The 24173-nt window shown below is 44.5% G+C and overlaps 1 long non-coding RNA gene across 1 annotated transcript; it reads right to left on the minus strand.

Annotated features, from left to right (window-relative positions):
• Positions 1-11: 11 nt before the first annotated feature.
• LOC120766102 (uncharacterized) lies at positions 12-24034 on the minus strand. Its single transcript, XR_005704575.2, has 3 exons — positions 23905-24034; positions 15187-15275; positions 12-70 (listed from the first exon to the last, which is right to left on the minus strand). It is a non-coding gene; the product is annotated as an uncharacterized LOC120766102 (long non-coding RNA).
• Positions 24035-24173: the final 139 nt, after the last annotated feature.

Below are 24173 nucleotides of genomic sequence, written 5' to 3' on the forward strand. Positions count from 1 at the left end.
GGGAGCCGTCACGGCCTGGTGCTCCGAGCTTCATTGCCGGGGACAGCGGGGCACGGCCCGCGAACCCTAACTGGAAGGGAAAAGTGAAAAAAATGTGAGAAAGCTGCGGTAAAAACGGCACCAGCGTTCTGCGGGTAGTGTCTTTATGCGATGCGACCATAAACGAGACAGGCGATGTAGAGGCAGGAGCTGTTCACAGCCGGGTGTCCTTTCTGCAAAGCAGGGACACACAAGCTGCTGTTTCAATCGGGCCTTCCTTCAGTCCGCGCCAAGTCAAAGGTAAGAGCAGAAATAGCTTTCAGAATAGGACTTGGAACAATGTCATCTCTAAAAGCCCTTCATCACCTGAAACAATGGACAGGACCTTCAAAGAAATAAATAAATACCCTTTATACCCTTCCTGTGTTCCTATTCTCCCGCTCTTCATCGTAAATGACATAAACCGGCACCGGCTAAGCACGCTTTCAGTGTGTAGATAATTGCCTGCCTTAACACAAGCTCATCTGAAGGCAAATCCCATGGAAGTGTAACATTTAGACAGAAGCCATCTTTCCCTGCAATATCACAAAAACCCAAGCAAACAAACTTGTCGACAAGTGGAGGAAGTGTGCTCATTACAAGAAAGATATCTGGTCACCCACGTGCTTCTCTGCTCTTACAAAAGGCACCCAGAAACGACATCATCCAGCACAATCCTAAAATGAAAATGTCCTTAGTTTAAACAGGTTGGTCATTGCATTCAGCTGTTCATTGCAGAGTAATTTTGTATTTCATCACAGAAAACAGAAATTCACTGTTTGAAAGGAATAGAAGAGCTTTTAAAATTAGCATTGTCCTTTGATAAGATGTGCGCATGGTGAATACAAATAAAGTTAATAATTACATCATTCAATAACAAACTGAGAGTGATGGGAAGTAAAAAAAAAAAAGTTGATATACACAGGCAAAAAGGGTCAAAGCCAACTCATTTCTGATTTCCTGTGTCCCAGCTCTAGTAATCTTTTTCAGCACACCTGCCAGCACATCCTAGTCAGTCACATTAATTTAAATCTGTATTTATTGTTATTTTGATGCTATGTACCAGCTTAAATGAACAGTCATGTTACCATGGATACTTACTGTTATAAATGAATTAACCAATTTGATTAATAGAGACAATTTATTCTATAATTAAAATAAAATCGTAAAAAGGCCACAAGCAAAGATCAGATCGACCGCTGAACCAGGGTAACAGCGTTGGGTAAGACAGGTGGGGCACTCTGGCTCCACTCCTCTGTGCATCACAAAGAGACAGTTTTCACAGAGTCTTTTTTATACATTTCTAAGCTCCGAGGGTTGCTGGGGAAGGTTTCTTGCTTGCTTATCATTGATCTTATCCTTTTAGCATATTCATGTAGTTTTTCCTTTCTTGCTGCCGCTCTTGCTGATAGTTTCCCAAAACTGGTAAATAATTCACCTTGTTCGAGGAAAATCTCTTGCAATATACATCCTAGGAGACACATACTTATCTTATCGATGATGCATATCGAATGCTTATTGTTGGGGTTTCGTCAGACGTCTAATTCTCTGGAATCAACATTTCTGGAGAGGAATATCCTAGGATTTTGGTGCATATCGCTGTAATCTCGTCAGAGGGAATTTCCCAGAACCCTCCTTTGGCACACCAGGATTTTCATCAGGCAAGATTACTGTAGCCTCTGTACGAATTTATACATATAATTTATTACACTTACAATAGCGTAGTAAAAAGATCATGAAAAGAGCTGCTAGCTTGTCATTTTCTCTGCGAGAATAAGCCAGCCTTCCCAGTCTGCCAGGCACTTCATAGTCTGTATCAGCAGCTAATACTTCTTTCATCTTCCTTGTGCATTCATCCCGGGTGGAACAGAGGGGAAGGTACTGGTGCATCGAGGCAGTAAAAAGTGCTGAGCGATCTCAAGTAACCTTATGAAATTTTGCAACTTGAGGAACTAATTTTTAATTCTCTCACTGCTCCTCCTCTTTCTTTGGGAATCGGAGGTGGAATAGAGAGACCCACTGCTGCTTCTTGGGTTCACCTCAAGGGCTTTCACCGGGCTTGCGCAGGAGAATACCTGCACAAGGGGTCGAGTGACTCCAGCACAGGTAAGCTGCAGCTGCGGCGGTGCCACATCACCTACACCCAACATTGTCATTCTTGGCGGAATTTCTCCATCCTGTTCAGAACTGGCTGAACAATCAGGAAGCTTTCGTGCTTACCGGCACTGTTGCTATGTACTGCTCCGACGTGACTATCCCATAACGACTGGCACGGCTCTGAGCCCGCAAACACCTCAAGAGCTCAGGGTACAGGAAGTGCAAGACGCTTTCCCAGTTCAGGTCAGCATACACACAGCCAGGCTGAGCAGGGACTGCCGCAACTGCACCCCGAAATGCTGAGCTAGACACGGCTACAACCACAGCCCTGTGAAGACAATGCTTAGCAGTAAATGCGTGCAGGACAAAAGGAAAAGCTGCCTTTGTAGAGGCAAATTCCTATCATTAAGGCTGGGCACTTCATCCTCAATGCTGTTCTTGTCGGAGCTGATTGTACTCCAGCTGCTCGCCTGAAGACACAAAAATGCACTCTCTCCCTCCCTCCCATTGGGATAAATCACTTTGATCTGGACAAGCTGGAGGGCTTTTTGTATTTTGGTCAGTTGTTTCTTTTAGAGGAATAATGCGCGTCTTAAAAATAACACATCTATACCAACAAACGAGAGAGAATCGCTTGCAGGTTTTTCTTAAACATAGTCTGTGGTTGATTTATCGTGCTGTGTACACTTAGAGATCAAATATCAACGTGTACCAACTTCAAAGATGTTACAGAAATATTCTAGATAAGCACATAAGACATGCAGAACGCCTTAGAAATATCGCATTTTTACTCTTGGAATTGAAGGCTTTCCACTGATTGGTTCAAATTAATTGACAATCTTAATAAATAATTACTCCTAACTTAGCAAGCAAAACATGATTTTATAGACCAATAAAAAAATAAAAATACGTAGGAAATATGGGAGCTTTACTGTAAAATTGCAAGGCACTTTGAACACTCATCACATAGGTTCTTGCAAGTTTAGCTAAAAACATCAATAGTGCAGGAATATCATTGCCTGCCATGGAGAGGAAAATGAACTGTTATAAATAAGTTCTATTCAAATAATCTATGTTTTAGTTACTTAATTGTTAAGTAATTTCATTAAGATTGTTAATGCTAGTTCTGTATAAAGAATTAGCCTTATTCCTGCTTTAATATTGATTTATCACCTTATTTACTTGTTTGTTAATTAAGAATTCACCTTATTACCTGTATCTCTGCTCCCATTCGCCAGATAGTGTCTGAATATGCAAATAAAAAGAACACTGGAATTCTGGGAACAACTCAAGAACAAGAGACTCTAAAAAGCAGAAAACCAAAGTAAAATCCAGGACTGAAGTCGCACTTTAGACTAGTGCAAAAGGTATGGGGGTCCGCCGAAGCAGCTCTATTTAGTCGCCGTGACCTGAGAAGGAGTCCCCCATCGCTGGATGACCCCTGATCAGCCAAGCGAAACGGACTCCCCGGCAAGGAAAAACCCCGTGGGGGGGGGGTGGGAGTCCCCAGCTTTGCTGTGAAGCGAAGCTGTGTGTACCTCCTCCTCCGCGTTGCCAAGAGAGCAAGCAAGCTCTCCCCCAAGGCCAAGCTTGATAATAAAGCAACATACAAAAAGAGCAAGTCTCTGACTCTCTCTCTTTTTTTCCAGAACAATTTTTGGGGGCTCGTCCATGGGATCTGGCCACGCCTGAAGAGGGACCGAAGACGGGACGGCCGCTCGCTCTTCAGACCTCCGGGACAGCTGGCGAAGCGGGAGCAGCCTGGGACCGGCAACGAGGAGGAGCGCCGGAGGGTGAGCATTCCGGCAGCGGGTAAAGGAGACGTGCGAGTGGGAGTGTGAGAGAGTCGGGGGCCGGCAGCTCGGACCCCTGGAACTGAGTGTGGACCCCTCGGTACTGCGGTTTCGGACCCCCGCGAGGGGGCCGGCCAGGAAAAGGTGGAAGCGAAAGAAACTGGTGAGTGAGGTGTCTCCTTAGGGGCAGAAAGACCCCCCCCGGGCATGCAGGGGAAAACAGAGTGTGAGTGGCACGCATTAGGGGCAGGTCCCCCCATAAAGGCTAGAGTAGCCTAGGAGAGTTTGGAATCCCTGGAGGGGCGGGAAAACCGTACCAGGGTTGACGGGGTGTCCCCAGACACTGCGGGTGCCGAGAGCTCATGAGAGTCCCTGCTTCCCAGGACTGAGCCAGACACACCGGAGAGGGTGTGCTGCCACGGTCTCAGGGAGGAGGCCGTAAACCCATAGCCCGAGGACACCGGGGTGGGGAGTCAGCTTGGAGGCAAGGCGGGCATCCTGCACACACGCACTCATCCCTCTTGCCGAGGCTGCTTTGCTGGGGAGAAGTAGCCAAGCCAGTCCTGGTGGAAGGCAAAGGAGTCGGGCCCTGCTCGGGTTGATCCTTGGAAACAAGGAAGGGATACCCCCCCAGGTAACCCGTGCAGAGTCTTGACCTCTTACCTCCATTTCAAAAAGTGAAGAGGGGAACAGTACTAGTGACAGGGCAGTCTAGTCCGGGGTTCGGACTGAAGGTGTCCGGCCCGGCGGGGGCTGAGGCGTGGGAAGGCCCTGAGGCCCGGAAGGGGATGCCAGTACTAGGGACCCTGTCGTGCGCCACAAAGCGTGTCCAGAGTCTCAGGGGTGAGGCAAGGCGCGGGGGTACATAGGAGGTGAGGTCATTAGGACTCACCTCAAAGGGGTCAGAAGAGAGTCTGAGCCCCTGGTGTGAGTAAAGTGTGAGCGTCCAGGAAAGTGAAGAAGGTTAGAGAAAGTGAGTAGAAAGAGAGAGTTTGTTCCCTAAATGAAAGCAAAAGTGTAGGAAAAAGTAGAAAAGCATAAAGTTTAGAAGTTTTTGTTGAAGTGTTCAAGAATTAAGTCAGGAGATTTGAAGCAGAGTGAGAAAGGCCGAAGAATTTTTTTTTGCTTAAAAACCTGTGTTGCCCATCAGTAGAGGGCACCTTTGAATTTTTTTTCCAGTTTAAAGAAAATGGGACAGTGTACTAGTAAGAAAAAGAAATCCGAAAAGGAAAATAACAAAGTGAAGAGTATTCCACCTGGTAGTCCCTTAGAACAACTTTTAGCTAAATGGGATTCTTTAGAAGCCACAAAAGGACTAGATCAGGTTAAAATGGTGTTTTATTGCACAGAAGTCTGGCCAAAATTAAAATTACCAGGAGAGTGGCCATGGTTTGGAACACATGATGAGTGGATGTGCTATCAGTTAAATCAGTACCTAAGAACTCAGGAAGATCCAGATGTAAATCAATTAGCCTATGCTGCTTGTTGGCAAAAGAGAGCCACAAGTAAAGAGAATATAAAAGTCTGCAAATTAAAAGAAAAAGAAAAGTGTGAAAGAAAGGAAGAGAAAGAGGAAAGGAAAGAAACTAATCAAAGATGGGACCCTCTAGACCATTTACCCCCTCCAATTTACCCAGAAGTGCCCCAAGTCCCTCAAAATCCTGTCCCAGTTCCCCTACTAACCTCCCCGAGTCAAACTCAAACTCCTTCAGACCCCTCTCCTCCTCTTCCCCCAGTGGTTCCATCATTACCCCTCCTTAACACCCCTTCTCCTCAATCCTTAGTACCTTCTCCCCCTACTCTCCCAACAGCCCCTTTGCCACCTCCTTCCAATAGTCAAAGTTCTTTAGCCCCAGCTATAACCCCTTCGGTTTCCCAAAACACAACCTCTTCCCTAGCCCCCCTTCTTCCCACAGTACAATCCTCTGCTTCTCCTCCTACAAATTTTACTACCTCCCCCTCACCTACAGCAATTCCTCTGCCACCCCCTAATTGGGAGTTAACCAAAACCCCTACAGACTCTCATGAGTCATCCCATTCTCCTGGAAATCCCCAGGCATTCCTAGCCCGGACAGTGTTATCTGTTGATAACGTAAGTGAAGGACCCTATTGTAACACCAGATCAAAAGCCTTAAAGCCAGAAAGACTTTTTCCCCTCAGAGAAGTGCCTATGGGAGGAGTGATTGGAGGGGTAGGATTTGTAAATGCCCCATTAACAGCCTCTGAGGTAAGAGGATTTAAGAAAGAGTTAGGAAATTTAGTTGAAGATCCCATAGGTATTGCCACACAGGTAGACCAATTCCTTGGACCCAATGTTTATACCTGGGGAGAGTTAAATTCTATATTAAACATCTTGTTCTCCCCTGAGGAAATACGAATGATCAGAACAGCAAGTATCAGAATCTGGGAAAGGGAAAATAGGTTAGGGCCACCTGGAGATCATAAATTACCGATAGCTGACCCGGGGTGGGACCCAAATCGAGAAGAAGAAAGACAAAATATGAGAGACTATAGGTCCTTGATAGTAAGAGGCATAAGAGCATCTGTCCCCAGAGGGAATAATACTAAATTAGCTTTTGATGGGTCCCAAGAAAAAGATGAGACTCCTGCCACTGGGCTAAACCGATTAAAAAGAAATTTTCAATTATATTCAAGCATAGACCCTGATAGTCCTGAGGGACAAGTAATTCTAAAAGTGCAGTTTGTAACAAAGTCATGGCCAGATATACGGAGAAAATTAGAAAAAATTGAAGATTGGCAGGAGAAAAGTATTAATGAATTATTAAAGGAAGCCTTAAAAGTTTACTTGAGGAGAGAAGAAGAAAAAGCTAGAGCCAAGGCACGCATTATGGTAGCTGTAGCAAGAGAAAGTACTGGAGTAGCAGAAAACCAGAGAAACTCCTCTTTGAAATCTAGTGAGGGAGGACCAAGACCCTCATTTAAAGAACCAAAGTCACCCATAGTACCACCATGGGTAAATTTAAAAAGAAGTAACTCAGGAGAGAATAGAACTCGTTATTACTGTGGTGAAATAGAGCATTTAAAAAGGGACTGTAAGAAATTATCCCTTGATGAAGCTATTGCAAGGGAGCAAGATGCCCTGGAGAGGGGGCTGAAAGGGGAGGATTAGGGGTGTCAGAGGCTCTATAAAATAGGGGACCCCATGGAACAACAAGATGAGCCTCTAGTAAACTTTGATGTGGGGCCCCAAAGTGAAGAATATGAATTCTTAGTAGACACAGGAGCTGATAGGTCAAGTTTAAGGAAATTACCAACAGGAGTAACAATCGGGACAAAAACTTGTGAAGTGTTAGGGGCTGAAGGGAGGCCCTTTCGAGCATTAATAATTGAAGGAGTAGAGATAAAAGGGAACTCAAAGTATTGTGTAGCTGATTTTCTTTATTTACCACATACAGAAACCAATTTACTAGGCAGAGACTTACAAGTGCAGCTCGGAGTAGGAGTTATCCCAAAAGATGGAAAAATGGTTGTGCATATCAGGAAACTGACCCAAGGGGATATACAAGAGATAAATCCAGAAGTGTGGGCTACAGAGGGAAAGTATGGGTGTTTAGATATCCCTCCCATTAAGACAGAAATGCAAAAAGATACCCCTGCCATCAGAGTCAAGCAATACCCAATGTCACCAGAAGGAAAGGGCTAGCTTCAGTAATTGAGCATCTTTTAAAAGAGAATATCCTAGAACCCTGTATGTCCCCTCATACCACCCCTATATTGGCCATAAAGAAAGATAAGGGAAAATTTAGATTAGTCCAAGATTTGAGAGACATTAATAAAAGAACTATTGCTCGACACCCAGTAGTACCTAACCCCTATACCTTGCTGAGTAAAATTCCAAGAGAGCATACCTGGTTCACAGTGATAGACTTAAAGGATGCCTTTTGGGCATGTCCCCTAGCAGAAGAGTGTAGGGATTGGTTCGCCTTTGAACGGGAACATCCAGACAGGGGAAGAAAACAACAGCTAAGGTGGACACGGTTACCGCAGGGATATACGGAATCACCAAATATCTTCGGACAGGCCCCAGAGACATTATTAGAACAGTTTAGCCCCAAAGAAGGAGTCCAAATTTTGCAATATGTGGATGATTTATTAATATCAGGGGAGACAGAAAAAGAAGTTAAAAATGTAAGTATTCAACTTCTAAACTTTTTTGGAGAAAAGGGGTTAAAAGTATCTCAAAGTAAACTACAGTCTGTAGAAACTGAAGTCACTTATTTAGGACACATAATTGGAAAGGGGAGTAAAAGGTTAAGCCCTGCAAGAATTTCAGGAATAGTATCTATATCACCTCCAAAAACTAAGAGAGACGTAAGGAAACTTCTAGGCCTGTTCGGATACTGCAAGCACTGGATAGATAAGTACACTCAAGGGGTCAAATTTCTTCATGATAAATTAATAGACCAGGAACCAATGAATTGGACAGAGAGTGACGAGAAGCAGCTACAAGATCTAAAAGAGAAATTATCCTCAGCACCAGTTTTAAGCTTACCAGATCTTAAAAAGGAGTTTGATTTGTTTGTAAACACCGAGAAAGGAATAGCATATGGAGTTTTAACCCAAGAATGGGGAGGATACCGAAAGCCTGTAGCATTTTTATCAAAACTGTTAGATCCAGTTGCCAGGGGATGGCCGGCTTGCCTCCAAGCAGTCGCAGCTGCAGCTATTCTGATAGAAGAAGCTCAAAAGTTAACATTACAGGGAAAGATAAAGATACATACTCCACATGATTTGAAAACAATCTTAAGCCAGAGAGCTCAAAAGTGGCTCACAGATTCTAGAATCCTAAAATATGAAATTATACTAATAAATACAGATAACCTAGAACTAACAACATCAAAAAGCTTAAATCCAGCCCAATTTCTCTCTGGCGAGCCCACCGAAGAGATAGAACACCATTGCCTAGAACTCATTGATATGCAGACAAAAGTGAGAGAAGATTTAGAAGACACACCCCTTCCAAATGGGAGAGTATTGTTCATAGATGGGTCGTCCCGAGTGGTGGAAGGGAAAAGAACATCCGGATACTCTGTGATTGAGGGAGAGAAAATGGAAGTCTTAGAAAAGGGAAAGTTACCAAGTAATTGGTCAGTGCAGTGCTGTGAAATATATGCACTGAAGAGAGGGCTGGACTTACTTAAAGATGACTGAGGGACCATTTACACAGACTCTAGATATGCCTTTGGTATTGTGCACACATTTGGGAAAATTTGGGAAGGACAGGGATATTTGAATTCAAAAGGGAAAGACTTAATACACACAGAATTAATAAAGTCAGTGTTAAAATCTTTACAAAAACCAGTAGAAATTGCAGTAGTTCACATAAAAGGGCATTAAAAGGGAAATATGCCTGAGATAAGGGGAAACCAGTTAGCTGATAAAACAGCCAGAGAGGCAGCTTTAGAACCAGGAGAACCAGTAAAAATCCTCAAATTGGAGAAAATACCAAGAAAAGAAAAAGAGATAGAGCAGGTGTTCAGTGAAAAAGAGCAGAAAGCAATAAAAGAATTAGGATTACACCGGGGGAACACGGAGTGTGGTTAACAGCTGACGGATGGAAATTCTTGAATAAAGCCCTAGCCCGAAAAATACTTACAGAAATACATAATCTAACCCACTGGGGAACCCAGGGGTTATGTGATCATTTCCTAAGGGAAAACCTATGTATTGGAGTACACGAATTAGCAAAAGCAGTTACTCAAGGATGTATAATATGTCAGAAAATAAATCAAAAAGTTATGAGGAAGACTGAGCCTGGAGGGAGGGAGTTAGCCTTAAGGCCCTTCCAGAACGTGCAAATTGATTTTACTGAGATGCCCCCTGTTCAAGGTTACAAACACTTGTTAGTGATCATAGATCACCTTACCCACTGGGTAGAAGCATTCCCTACAAAAAGAGAAACAGCAGAAGTAGTAACAAAAATAATATTAGAAGATATCCTTCCTCGGTATGGGCTGATAAATAATATTGATTCAGCTAGAGGGCCACATTTCACAGCACAAATTCTACAACAGGTAACACAAGCCTTGGGGATAAAATGGAGGTTACACACCCCATGGCATCCCCAAAGCTCAGGCAGAGTAGAAAGAATGAACAAGACCATTAAAAATGTACTAACTAAACTAATAGCAGAAACTCAACTAAATTGGCTTAAATGCTTACCCCTAGCATTATTAGGAATCAGAACACAGCCACGAGCAGATATAGGAGTGTCACCATATGAAATGTTATTCGGGCTTCCCTTTTTGTTATCTCCTTATAGTTCTAAAGACTACCTGGAAGGAGAGGAAGTCACTAGAAAATATCTAAAAACCATTGGACAAACCCTAGAAAATCTCAGAAAGAAAGGCTATCTTCCTCAAACTTCCCCTTTGGATGCAAACGTGCATAATATCAATCCTGGAGATTGGGTATTGATCAAAATGTGGACTAATACCCCGCTGACCCCGAAGTTTGAAGGTCCCTACCAAGTACTGTTAACAACTCACACAGCAGTGCGCACTGAAGAAAAAGGATGGACCCACATCACCAGAGTTAAAGGGCCAGTACCCCCTCCTGGAGAGAACCCGAGTTCAGCACCCTCACCGGATGAAACCGAGTGGACAGTAACACCACACCCGAAAGACTTGAAATTAACCTTTAAAAAGAAATAAGAGATAACAGAGACTGTGAAAACCTTTTTTCAGTTGCTTCTCCCCAAATCAGTGGACTCAAAAAAAAAAAGGGGGGGGGCACAATAAGAGTTAATTTATGTAAACCTAAATTAGGGTTTTTTTGTAATTAGCAATTTAGATAAGTTTAAGTAATAGATATATTAAAAAAAAGTATAAAGTTTTTTTTGTATTAATTTTACATATAGTTTAAGTTTTATAAGTAAGAATTTAAGAAGTTTAAGGTTTCTTTTTATATAATAATTTTTAGATTGTAAGTTTTCTAAGTAGCAATTTAAATAAGTTTAAGTAATAGATATATTAAAAAAGAGTTAAGGTTTTTTGGTATTAATTTTAAATATTGTTTAAGTTTTATAAATAGTGTTTTAAATAAGTTTAAGTTTTCTTATATGTTAATTTTAAAAGTTGTTAAGTTTTAAGTAGCAGTTTAAACAAATTCAAGTAATAGATAAATTAAAAGAGTATAAGTTTTTTTTGAAAACAAAGGTAGATCTCCTACAGAACATTCTCTAAAGGCAACTAAATTAATAGGGAAGGGAAGTGGAAGCATGTAAGTGGGTTCTTTAAGAGACCTCTCCGCTCCAAGAGGCAAGGCCGGGTGGAGCAAGAGATCCAGGAAGGATGGCCCATACCGGACTCTTGGGAGGGATCGTACTGATGATGGTCATAAAGCACACCTATGAAACAAAAGCCTGTACTAACTGCTACCATCCAGTGTACGATGGAGAGGATCTCAGATCCTTATTCAGGGTCCATACTACCGTGAACCCAAACTGCTTGGACCACTCCCAGTTGAATACTTGCCAAGAGGATGGAAAGGTTTATTGGACCACAAAAAACACAGCTAGTTATGCACAGCGCCTATTTGGGGAATGTCCTGTAGGAGATACTTGGTTATGCTTTGAAGCAGATCAAAAAGGATTAAGAGATATAATCAAAGAAAAAGTGTTGACAACAAAATTTGAAAAAAGCCTAGACATCCCATCAGGAAAAAACCTGTTCATTGACTTAGTAGAAATGATCAGTCGAGAATTAAATTTAACCGAGTGCTGGATATGTGGAGGTACACAAATGTCTGAAATATGGCCTTGGGAAGGAATTAGTTTAAGCCCTCTAGAAATTCTAAAATGGAAACAAACTGAACAGAATACACGAAGAGGAAGAGAGAAGTGGGATCTCAAATCTAAAATCATTGGGGAAGAATGTATCATGAGGACAGGAACCAGGTATCAAACCCATGTAGGAAAATTAATGTGTAAAAGGTATATAATAGTGATAAACTTAAGTGCTAAATGGGTTCCCAAAGGGCCTAACAAGTATTGGTCAATTGAGAACACAGAAAAATGTATCTTTAATGAGAGGTATGAATTATATGAATGTATTGACAAAGCTATAAATCCTTTTTGGGGAATAAAAGAACTGTCTCGGTTTTGGCAACAGCCTTTTGAAACTAGGGAAGATTACTGGGAAGCTCCAAATCACCTGTTCTGGATCTGTGGGGATACTGCTTATACAAAATTACCTGGGGATTGGTCAGGAAGCTGTACAATAGGGATCATAAAGCCAGCTTTCTTCCTATTACCCAAGAGATTAGGAGCACACCTAGGAGTCCCAGTATATGACAATCTAGGAAAGGTCGAACGAAAGAAAAGAGATACTCTAACAATTGGTGGAGACCAAAAATGGAAAGGAAAAATATGGACCCCAGAAGAAATCATAAAAACCTATGGACCAGCCACATGGGCACAGGACGGGTCCTGGGGGTATCGCACTCCAATCTACATGTTAAATAGAATCATCAGGCTCCAGGCTGTCCTAGAAATGGTATCTAACCGAACAGCTCTAGCATTAGACCACATCAGTGACCAACTAACACAAACAAGAGCTGTAATATACCAAATACGTCTGGCTGTAGACTACCTTTTAGCAGATGAAGGAGGAATCTGTGGTAAATTTAATTCGTCTGAATGTTGTTTAGAAATTGATGATAAAAGTGCAGTAATTAAAAACATCTCAAAAGAAATCAGGAAGCTAGCCTATGTGGGAAATCAAGAGTGGACTCCTTTAATGGACACCAACTGGTAGAATAGTTTTTGGTCATTCAAAGGGGATTGGTGGAAGAAAGCTGGGTTTATGATAACTTGCTCAATCACCGGGTTAATGTTTTTACCTTGTCTAATCCCATATCTAATTCGAACTATTACCTCCACAGTCCAAGCCAGTATCCAGATCCCTAAAGCAACCAGTCAGAAACAAACCAAAATGATGGTGATAGAGAGTCAAGGACCTGAACATGAAAATGCCAAAGAAATATATGAAAAGTTCCAAAAATGTAGAAAAATTTATTTTCAAGAAGAAGAGCTAACAAATTGATGCAAGCTAAAGCTCAATCAAAGAAATAGAGGGGGGAATTGTTATAAATAAGTTCTATTCAAATAATCTATGTTTTAGTTACTTAATTGTTAAGTAATTTCATTAAGATTGTTAATGCTAGTTCTGTATAAAGAATTAGCCTTATTCCTGCTTTAATATTGATTTATCACCTTATTTACTTGTTTGTTAATTAAGAATTCACCTTATTACCTGTATCTCTGCTCCCATTCGCCGGATAGTGTCTGAATATGCAAATAAAAAGAACACTGGAATTCTGGGAACAACTCAAGAACAAGAGACTCTAAAAAGCAGAAAACCAAAGTAAAATCCAGGACTGAAGTCGCACTTTAGACTAGTGCAAAAGGTATGGGGGGTCTGCCGAAGCAGCTTTATTTAGTCGCCATGACCTGAGAAGGAGTCCCTCATCGCTGGATGACCCCTGATCAGCGACGCGAAACGGACTCCCCAGCAAGGGGAAAAAGCCCGTGAGGGGGGGTGGGAGTCCCCAGCTTTGCTGTGAAGCGAAGCTGTGTGTACCTCCTCCTCTGCGTTGCCAAGAGAGCAAGCAAGCTCTCTCCCAAGGCCAAGCTTGATGATAAAGCAACATACAAAAAGAGCAAGTCTCTGACTCTCTCTCTTTTTTTTCCAGAACAGAACTGTCTGCCTTTGCAAAATACAACACAAGCTCATGCTGGCCAGAGCAGAAATGTCATGGGAACTGCAGAAAAAAAAACAAACCAAACCCCAAACTCTCCAACAGCATTTTTTAGTGCTAGAGAATTAAGGCATTACTTTATTCCCGCCAGGGTGCGGGTTTTGCGCAGAAAAATCACACTGTGAAAAGACAGCGTCCATAAAGGAAACAGCAGTTCTGCAGCTTCATTCCAGTGAAGGGAGAGAGCGCACTGGGACACACACCCACGCAGTTTCTCTCTCAAGGTTCATTCTCAAGGACACAGCCTCCTCTTTAAAGTCCAAGCCACACGTTACCCTCTTCCTTTCCCCACTGGCTGGCGTACGAGGAAAGCACAGCCTCCCTGAACCACCTACCACATATTCGCCCCTTAACTCGTCACGTTCCCCCAAAATTCAGAAAGTCAGGCTTGTTCGGACACGTTTGTTTCAGGAGGCAAATTGTCCAGGGTCTGTAACAAAGCTGCTCCTTGAAGTTGGTAGAGACCTCGACACCCAGACCCTCACCCCGTGGACTTGTTTGTAAAGACATTAGCACCAATCTTCCCCATCAAAGTGATAGGCCGTCTGAAATGTTTAAACGAACTTGAGCTCGGGGCTTTGTTCCTCTTCGCCCAGGGGGAAGGGAATGGAAGTTTCTTTTCAAGGGGCTGTTCCCTGGGCAAGGCCTGATGAGTTTAACATCTCAATGGCCTGGGAGCCCCAGAGGAGACACAAGAAATAAGCGACCATTAACAAACATCAGCGCCCGAACATCCTCCCTGGTGTGTCAGAGACAAGGACTGGGAAAAGATCAATAAGAGAACTAAAGATAAGAACCTAATTAGCACCGAAGGCAAAAGGATCAATGACCAAGAGGAAACCAAACACTAAGAATTGTGTGAGATCTGGGACAAACGAGCACTGAACCAATGAATTTCTCTGGGCTTTGTCTGAATCAGGATGTGAAAAAATTAATAAAGAACCACGTGTGATAGAAGGATTTTCCCTGCACAACCCGGGCAATGTGTGAATGAAGTTATTTCCCTCACACATCCAGGCCAGAACGATAGGAAAAAAGGTGGGGAAGTTCATGGAGAGCTGTCTCCTGTGGGAGGGACCCCACAGCCACCCAGGGAATGGACTCCTCTCCCTGAGCAGCAGAAGAAAATCTCGGGGTTGAACTGCCCCAAAACCCCCACGCCCAGTCTGCCTGCGCTGTCGGTGGGAAGGAGGGAGGGGCTGGCAATGAAAAGGTGTTTTAAGGGCTTCTTTTACTTCTCATTATCCTCCTCTGATTCTGTGAATAACTAATTCACTTTGCAACTTTCAATTGCACCTGTCTCGCCCTTGAAATGTTTCTCCCGGTCCTTATCTCACTCGTGAGCCCTCCGTGAATTTATTTCCCCCCTCTCCGCTGCCCAGCTGTAGCTGGGAGGGTGAGTGAGCGGCTCTGGTGGGTGCCTGGAGTCAGGTCAGTGTCAAATCACAACAGTTAGACGAGCACTTTAAAAGAAGCACTCGTCTTTTCTGTTACGTACCTTATTCCAGGTCACCCGTCCTTCAGAAAGCTCTGCTCTCCTTCTCCATGAAGAGTTCTGTCCAAGCACACTTCCATCTTCCTCTCAACCTTAACAGATGGGCAGTAAAATCTATTTTAGTTACCTTGAGGGATTATCATCTGATGGATACAATGGGGGACTGCAAGCAACAGAGATCCATCCCCTCAGTTCTAAACCTTGACAAACACTGAACACATACTCCACAAAACAACAGCACCTCGATACTCTAAAAAGAGAAAACATTAAAAATGCTTTCATTACAAAGCAGAAAATTAATTCCTAACACACAGCAGGAAAGTTGCAGCACCTCCACTGCAGCTCCCAGGAACAAAACATGGCTCTCCAGCAGACAAGCTCTGATTCTCCAATCAGGGCAGCAGGGAAGCCTCCTTTTCTCCACCTTCCAGTGCAGCTCAGCAGTCTCTCACTGTGACAGTAACACTTGACAGCCAGTTCAGAAAGCCCAGAACAATGCTGAGACTTGTGTTAAGTATTTAGTTCAGCAAGCCAGTAAGCCCCTCTGATGACCTGACAGGCTTGAGAGACAGGTCTGTATGAACCCCAAGAAATTCGAGGCCAGGAGCTGCAGATGGATCAGGGCAATCCCAAGCACAAACACAAGCTGGGCAAAGAATGGACTGAGAGGAGCTCACAGAAGAAGGCCATGGGCCTGAGAAGCCCCGCAGGACCCAGCGGTGCACACCTGCAGCCTAGAAAGCCAAGCCCACAGCAGGCTGCGTGAAAAGCAGAGCCATGAGCAGGCCAAGGGAGGCGACTGTCCCCTCACTCTGCTCCCTCGCAGCCTCTGACTGCAGGTTCCAACCACGGGCTCTGACTGCACATGCACACTGACCTCACAGCAGGGATGCTCTCCTCAGGATCCTCCATCTCCACGAGCCTCTCATCCCCGCTTCCTCAAGGCTCCTCCTCCATGAAAATCCTCCCCCCATCAGTTAACCCACTCCCTTTTAGCACGCTGATCCTTATTGGATACAGCTGGGACTCATAAGGGGCCAGGCAGTACTGGGTAATTAACACAGCTGCTCCTCATCAGGAGTGAGGTCACCTGTGTTCCCTTCTCCTACACACATGAGTACCTGAAGACCCTTGCCATATTTCTCCGGAGGCTGATCTTGGCCAGTGGTGGAGAAGAACCATCAATGCATGTCAAGCCCAGAGATTAAACAGCTGAAAGGCAATGCTGACTCCAGCTAATCTGTGTTCTTGGGCTCTGGACCGTGCAAGGCCAGAGAAGGCAAGGAGCAGGCAGACAGCTTCAGGTGAAACGGTATTAAATCACTGTCAAAATGAGGAATTCATTGTGGCTGGCATTTTAAGTATCTTGATGGCACTTCCTGAGTGTTTTGGTGGTTTAAAGAGTCAAAGCTGGTAGGCAAAATAGCTCACAAAGCTCATCTAGGAAGAACTGGCCTGCATCATTCACTGATCAAGAAAACAGTTTCCACTTTTTGCATCCCCAAGTAACAGGTCTGTCCATCCTACACTATTTTTTGGTATTGCCAATTTAGGAAAGATAATATAATCTTCACTTTTACCACTGCCTTAATTAAGATTTCCATTTTCCAGGATTTACTTTAATACATTTGAAGCATGAAAACAAATCATGTTTACCATCGTTAAACTGATTCAACAAAATGTTAACAAAAATGCGTTGTCATCACTGTCCTGTCATCAAATGATGATATAAACAACAGCAATTCTCTAATTGCTATGAAATATCCAATTAGAATAACAAAATGGTATATCTAAATTACTGAATACAAGAAAAATTGTATTAATCTTGCTTTATTATCTTCAGTTTGAGAGCCCCATTCTATTGGAAAATAAAAGCCTGCTAAAGCTTACTAGAGACACGAAATTGAAACCAGCCATTCTATGCATTACTACCTCAGGACAATCATCTCCACTACGCCAAAAAGCAGAAAATATACACACGTCCTTTTGTTGCCTGGAATAACACCTATTTCCCACCTATTACATCTGTGCACAACAAAAAAAGACATTTCCCACAGAGTTACCAACTCTGGCATCCACAGCTAACAGAGCTGCCTTTTTTTTTGTTTCCCACTCAGCAGAGTTCTTGGGTTTTCCATAGTCAAAACCTACAGTGGTTAAGTAACAATTGTACCCTTATACTCACTCCCACACATCTTGCTCCTGGTGAAATAAAAACATTCGTTATTATCTTCTTTGCAGCATCTGTTTTCATAGACACAGGGGAAACTGAAAAAGCTCAATCAAAACAATGGACATCACCAAGAACAGAGCCATGATAATTATCAGAAGGCTAATGAGGAGCAACAATTAATAAAAGGCTTGCCCTGTGACACGTGTCTGCACCCATCTCAGCTCCCGTGCTAAGCTATAGAGTGAGTGGAGCTGTCAGAGAAACATCAGAAGTTCTCAGCCTTGAAAGTTCTGCTCTTGCACTGACCTCATGTAAGCAGGGTCCTCTTCAGCAGTGCCTGGAATCTTTGTTCCCTCCGTCTCATCCATGCTAAAAAGGACTTTCTGCACTGTCACCCGCTTTATTAATTTCTGTCCTCACAGACCTGGGGGGCTGAAAGTAGGATCCTTACCGAGGCCCCAGCAGCAACCTGAGAAACAAACGTTGGCTCCAAGGGATCCGCGGCAAGTCCAAAAATGAAGGAGAGGCACGGCAATCCACCTGAAGTAACAGCAGCCAAGAGCAACTCCAGACATGCCTGTTCTGACTCCTGCATGGAATTACAGAGACTGGAACTTCCTCAGTTTCTACACAGAGCTACAAGGGTTTAACTGAGACCAGCAGGCAATCCTCCAACTCTCTGTATTTTTGAGCAGATGCCACCATTTTAAATCTTACAGATAACCTCAGTGCCAGAGAGGACAAGGGCAGCGTATTTTGTTCAACCAAGATGACTCCTGCAGAGCACATCTCCCTACAAGCCTCTGCCTGTCAAGAGAGAGGACTCAAGGAGCTGCATTCAGTAGATGCCATATCTAAAAATCCACGTGCCTCGCAGCATATAATCACCACTGCCTGTCTAGTCTGACCTTGGATTTTGCTAAGTGCAGGCATGCGACAGCATTTTTCTCTTCGGTGGCTATCCTCGACGTCCTCTTCCTCAAATAAATCATAAACTCTTAACATGGCGAACCGATCCTGTTAACCATGACTTCAAACAGCCTGAAAAGGCCTGGAGAATTTGAAAAGAAACGCAAAAGGAACGACAGAGTAAGAGAAGGAGAAGGGCAAGGGACAGAGGGACAGCGAGCAATGCGCACAGGATGACTGCAGTCTCCCACGCCCAGGCCCTAGCACCTCCTTTACCCACGCACGCACATTTCAGAGCAATGCCAGCCTAAAGACAGAACCGAGCGGAACAGTCCCGCCACTGAGCTCCAGAGCAGCCCTCAGGCTCAGAGCCTCTCCCGAAATGCATCACGCTCTCGGCACAAGCGTCTCTTGTGTTCGCGCTTTTGATGACACGTCGTGGCATCGTGCTTCGGCTGCCGCATTTGGGGAAAGCTTCTCTAGAGCTCATGTTGCTGCCAACAGCGAGACAGGTTGGACCGGTACCACTTCCATGGCAGGCTGGGAAGGGAAGAACCTGATTTCCAAATCGGCCTTGTGGCACCCGGCCCTCAGCACACGGCAGGGATTCACACACGAGCTACTGTAACACCAGAAACCGCTCCTTACGCTTTCCTTCCCCGCTTGCGCTTCCTTTCAGCTTCCCATTTGCATCTCCTGCAGATATGAACCTCTCTCATTTTTAACAGTTTAACAACCTTTGGGATAATTGAATCGATAGGATAAGAAGGAATTAAACAAATCCAGTTGGTCCTCTGTTAAGCAATCAACTTCACATCTTCTGTGATTTTTGTATGCATTCCTCCCCTTTTCCAAAGGTTTTTGCCAGCCTAACAACGGGGTCAAAGCTGAAGACAAAGAGCAGCTAGGAAAAAAACAAACAAACAAAAAAATCACAATCATCTGTTTACAGAGTTTTGAATTCAAGCCTGATCCTGTGCTTATGACTTAGTAGGCACAGGAACAACATCTAAATTAAAAGCAAGCAGATTAATTACATAAATCAGGGAAAGCAATTCAGCTGCAATTTCCCATGCAGTCTGGTTTGGTAATCCAAGCCAGAAGAGATCCTATCACAGCAGGATTCCTTTAAATGGTATCTCTCCTATAGTTCGGGCAGGCAGTAACTGACATCCTTACAGCGAGGGCACTTTGTGGCAATGGGCTAGTCCCAGTTCCAAGGCATGCCTTGAGACAAGCTGGAAGGATTCAGTACTCTCAAACTGTGTTTTCTCTTTTTCAAGGAGACCTTGTCAAACCTACAGACATTTATTTTTGGTTTTGAATGACAGTAGCAGCAAAGACAAACTGGCTTGGACTTCAAAGATGAAACCAAGATGTGAGGGAATATTGGTCAAGAGGGGTCCAAAGTGATTTATCCCAAGAGAAAGACAGAATTCCCAAGAGAGGTGCTGGCTTAGGTTCCTTTCTGCACCCAGGGAAGGTCCCTCAGCCTCATCTAGACGTGGGAACCAAATTCCCAGCTCACCCTTATGGACCTTCATGAGGTCAAGCAGAGCACAGCTCCTCAAACCTGCCCCTGTCAGGAACATGAAAGCCAGAAGTGAGGACAGCGAGCCCTCTATTCCAACAGCGGGCAAAGCTGAAGCAAGGGGGCTTTAAGCTTTAAGGCAGAGCGGCTCACTGGAGGGTCCTGCCCTGCTGCTGTGTGAGACAGGGACCAACCGTGGAGCAGAGACCCAGGGGTCAGCATCAAATATCGTGGAATCTGCCCTCCCTGCCCTGGGTGACAGCGCCTGACAGTGCTTCACTTGTTCTGGGTGGGGATTAAAGGTCTCCAGCAGTGCCTAGCACTGGCAACACAAACTGCCCCATGAAAGAGGAAGGTCAGCAAAATGATTGCTGTATTTCAGACCAGCCTTTTTAATACCTGTGTACCTGCTTCAGCACAGGCAATGTTTCAGCTTCTCTGCCCCTGCTGCAGGACTGGATCAAAGCTGTAACCCTTAGCGCTGAAACTGATGATCTCCTGTTCTTTTTCACCTGATGCACAAGGGATATTGAAAATTCCTGGAGAGCACCTGCAGATATTTTAAATTGCATGCAGTGTTGTCTAAACAAAAAGATCAACCCATATGTCAAGTTTTTCAGAATTGTTGTACTGATCGCATCTATACAGTTACTTGAGCTAATAAAACGTGCAAGGTTGAAAAATGGTACTGAAAAATGCCACTCTGCAGCAGCTCCTCCCTGGCCATGCCATGTGACAGGAAAAAGGGTGTGTTGGTCAGCAGCTGCTGTTCCCCGGTGGTTTTTATTAAGTTAGATATTAGTAATTTCATTATTAGTAATTCATCCAAAAGTTAAAAAAAAAAACCCTAAAATTGATTCCAGATTTCCTAATTGTAATACAAAGAGAGATGTCTGAGCTCATCTGTCACACAAATGTTGAAAATTTGGGCCGATGTTGTCCGAATTTTGCAAAGCACTATTCTGCAGCATTTTTCTAACTTGCACGACATGGGGAAAGCTGAAATACTGGGGAAAAGGCGCGGAGTAAGGGAAGAAATGCTCGCAACAGAAGTAACAAACTACTTTATTTCTTCTTGTACAGAGTCAGCCGCTGCAGCTGCTGAGTGTAGGAAGGGATAATCCCCAGGACGGAGCCAGCTAGTTTGGGAGCCTTTCTGGTGATATCAAGGAGAAATCTATCCAGCCAATTGTTCTGAGAATTAAGAAGGTAAAAACCAGCCCTGGCTGATGGTGCAGTGCCTCCTGGCGCAGCCGAGGAAAGCAGCAGGGCTGGGGGATTCTTGGCAGCCTTTAAGGGCCAGCCCAGGGGCTGAGCACTCAGTAACCCAGCTCAGGCAGAGAGCACGCGAGAGAACAGCTAAGGAACTGTGTCAGGATTAAGAACAGAAAAGAAAAATACAGAAATTAAACAGGAAAACGGTGCTGCAAGGACTGTGTGTATGGAAGGGGGGAAAAAAAAAAAAATCAAAATCTGCAGTGTATGTAAGCTCAGAAGACTGAGCCAAGGTGACTCAGAGGTCACTTTTTTGGCCAGCACAGAGATCCATGGATTCACCAGCTTCTGCCCTGAAAAACCCAACTGCTTGGCCTTGGTTTCCATCACAGCTTGGGAACACCGTGTCAAGCACATCCCTTGTGCAACATCAATACTCGACCCCCAGCTGTGGGCAGGACACTGAAATCACTGTTCCCTGGGCCAGAAATTACCCTGAAAAATGACAAACCTGCCAAAAAGACTCAGAAGACTTTGTAACGCCTACAAATGCACCTTTTCCTCAGGAAAAATCCTTTTCACTTCAATTGAATTCTGCCCTTCAGCTCAGAAGGCAGACTCTGCTGGAAATCTTTCTGGAGGACACACTGTTATTCAATACACCAGTGATCAGATCAAACTTACACAGACAGGAAAGGCTTGATTAAAAGCGTCTGCTCTGGCACGCTCCCACACACACCCGGGGTGGCAGTGCCCAGTCTCTGGGTGGCTGGAGGCCAGCATTGGCACTGTGGGGACCATCCATCCCTGTGGCTGCATCACGTGATCTTTGTCACATGTTCCACCTGAGGTTTATCTGTAAAACACATTTTCCTACTCAGATTCATTTCTAAGCTGTTAAGGAGGACACCTCCTTGCCTTTGAACCCAGGGCCCTAGAGCTCAAACAGCCACTTAGAATAGAAAACACACACAAGATGGACAAAAGCACCAAATCTTGGACTTTGTACACAAAGCTTCAAGCACAAAATCATCAGAACTCACAACAAAATTGAGGTGGGAAAAAGGCTCCTACTGGCCAGGGAATTAAAAATCCTTTACACCAGTCAATTAAAAAAAAAAAAAATCTCCTACAAGAACAGGTTTCACTGCCACCATTGGTCCTGGGCAGCAGCACAGCTCTTGCCTGTGCCCAGCGCTCAGCAGCTGAAACAGCAGCAGCCACCTCCAAAGGGCATTTCCCACTGCTGCTTTTAACCCTCTCTTCACCCTCGCACACTGCTGCACCTCATGTGGGGTCACAGGGCTGAAAACGCACGGCAGATGAGTGCAGAAAAGCCAAAAAAGTCCTCAGAGAAGCTCAAAGCAAAAGCAGAACCCAGGCAGCAGAGGGAAGCTTGGACAGCTCCTGCGTGCCACCAGCTGCAGGCCCCCTCCTCGCTTCTAGCGGCCAAGCCACAGCCCTGCCCATCCCTAAAGAAACCCTCATCATCCCTTATTCGACACAGTCGAGCTCCAGGGGCAGTTTTGGACACTCCAGACATCGTAAGGGTATCATCACAAATATCTTTTCACCAACAGTTCCCTGAGCACAAAATTCCTGCATTCCCCAGTGGTGACTTCTACAGGAGCTTTAATAAATTATTTTAAAAGGGAAGGAAGTTATTGACAACAAGTGAATTCCGGGTCACTTTTTCCACTGCACATCAGGACACCAACTCTCTCACCCACCTCTCTTAGAGCAGATGGGAAAATGACATCCATTTTCTGAATACTCTCCAAGCAATGAAGGAGCTAAATACAGCAGCCTTGACAGGTTTTAGTTTACCACGGCCAAAGCAATTCCTAACAAACTTTTAACAGATGGAATTCGCTAGCTGCTAATTCTTATTGTCTAATAGGAAGATACTCATCAACCAAACACATAAAACATGGAGCTGAGGGCTGCCTGAGTACCTTAAGGGTAGGAAAGCTTAAGCTGGACAAAATAACTTATGTTTCCCAAAAGCTGCCTCTACTTTCCATAATTACTCTTAAGCACTTGACAGTGACTTCCACGGAAATTTTACCATTAAACTTGTTACGTAAACCAGCAAACAAGATATGCCACAAAGGGTTGATTTTTCCCACCCTTTTATTTCCAAGATAAAGGCAAAGGAACAACTCTGGCATCACACACATGCCAGCTTTGACCACATCACAGTGCTCTGACACCTCTGCGTACAAAGGCTTCAGTTTACAACTTCTACCCCCCAGGAAAAGGCTGAAATATCAAAAAATACACCCAGAACCCCACCCCAAGCAGACATGCAGGGCCAGCAGCAGGTCCTACAGAGGAAACAGAGCATTCCAGGTCCTGTCTCAAGCACTGACCCCAGCCAGAGTCACACACAACAAGAGACTTAAGGCTGCAGAAATAAAAGTAGGAAAACACCTATACCTCCCATTCTCAACACACCACAACTGCCTCCCCCCGAGAGTCCCAGCCTTACTCATACCTAAGAAAACTCACACACTCAACAAAGTTTTGTTTTGTAGAGATGCTTCCCAAGGCAATTCTCTCTCCCACTAGAAGCAAAAGGCTCTAGCAGCTCCCTAGGAAGCAGCAACCAAGGCTAGAAATTGACACAAAACACGTAAAAAGCACTAACGCGGTGCCAAAAAGATGAGGAGAAAAACTCAATTACAGCAATCGTGACATACTAACCGTGTACAGGGAGAACCATTGGCATCCTGAGACAAACCCCGAAACACACAGAAAGCAACAGCCCCTCACAGCCCAAGCACAGCTGCACCTGGACCCACCCAGGACCGGCTCTCCGGCACATCAGACATGCTTGACCGCTACTGTAAACACAACGCCTCCCAACCAGACAACTGAAACACATTCTTACCTCACCAAAAGAAGCTAAGAAAGACCACACAGCCGCACACAGCCGCACACAGCCGCACACAGAAGCCCAAATCCCGAGCTCCTCAGGGACCGGTCCTTATGAACCCCCGGCGGCTCGCGATGCGCTGAGGCGCCGGCAGCGCTGATTGGTCAGCGGTGGCCGAGCCCCGCCCCGCGCGCAGGTGCGCGTGAGCGCTCGTGAGTACCGTGCGGCGCGCGAGCCTCCCTGCTTCCCGCTCCTGCCGCCGAACGCAGGGATCGGTCATGGGA

This window comes from Hirundo rustica, assembly GCF_015227805.2.
Source record: "Hirundo rustica isolate bHirRus1 chromosome 5 unlocalized genomic scaffold, bHirRus1.pri.v3 SUPER_5_unloc_1, whole genome shotgun sequence".
Classification (NCBI taxonomy): domain Eukaryota; kingdom Metazoa; phylum Chordata; class Aves; order Passeriformes; family Hirundinidae; genus Hirundo; species Hirundo rustica.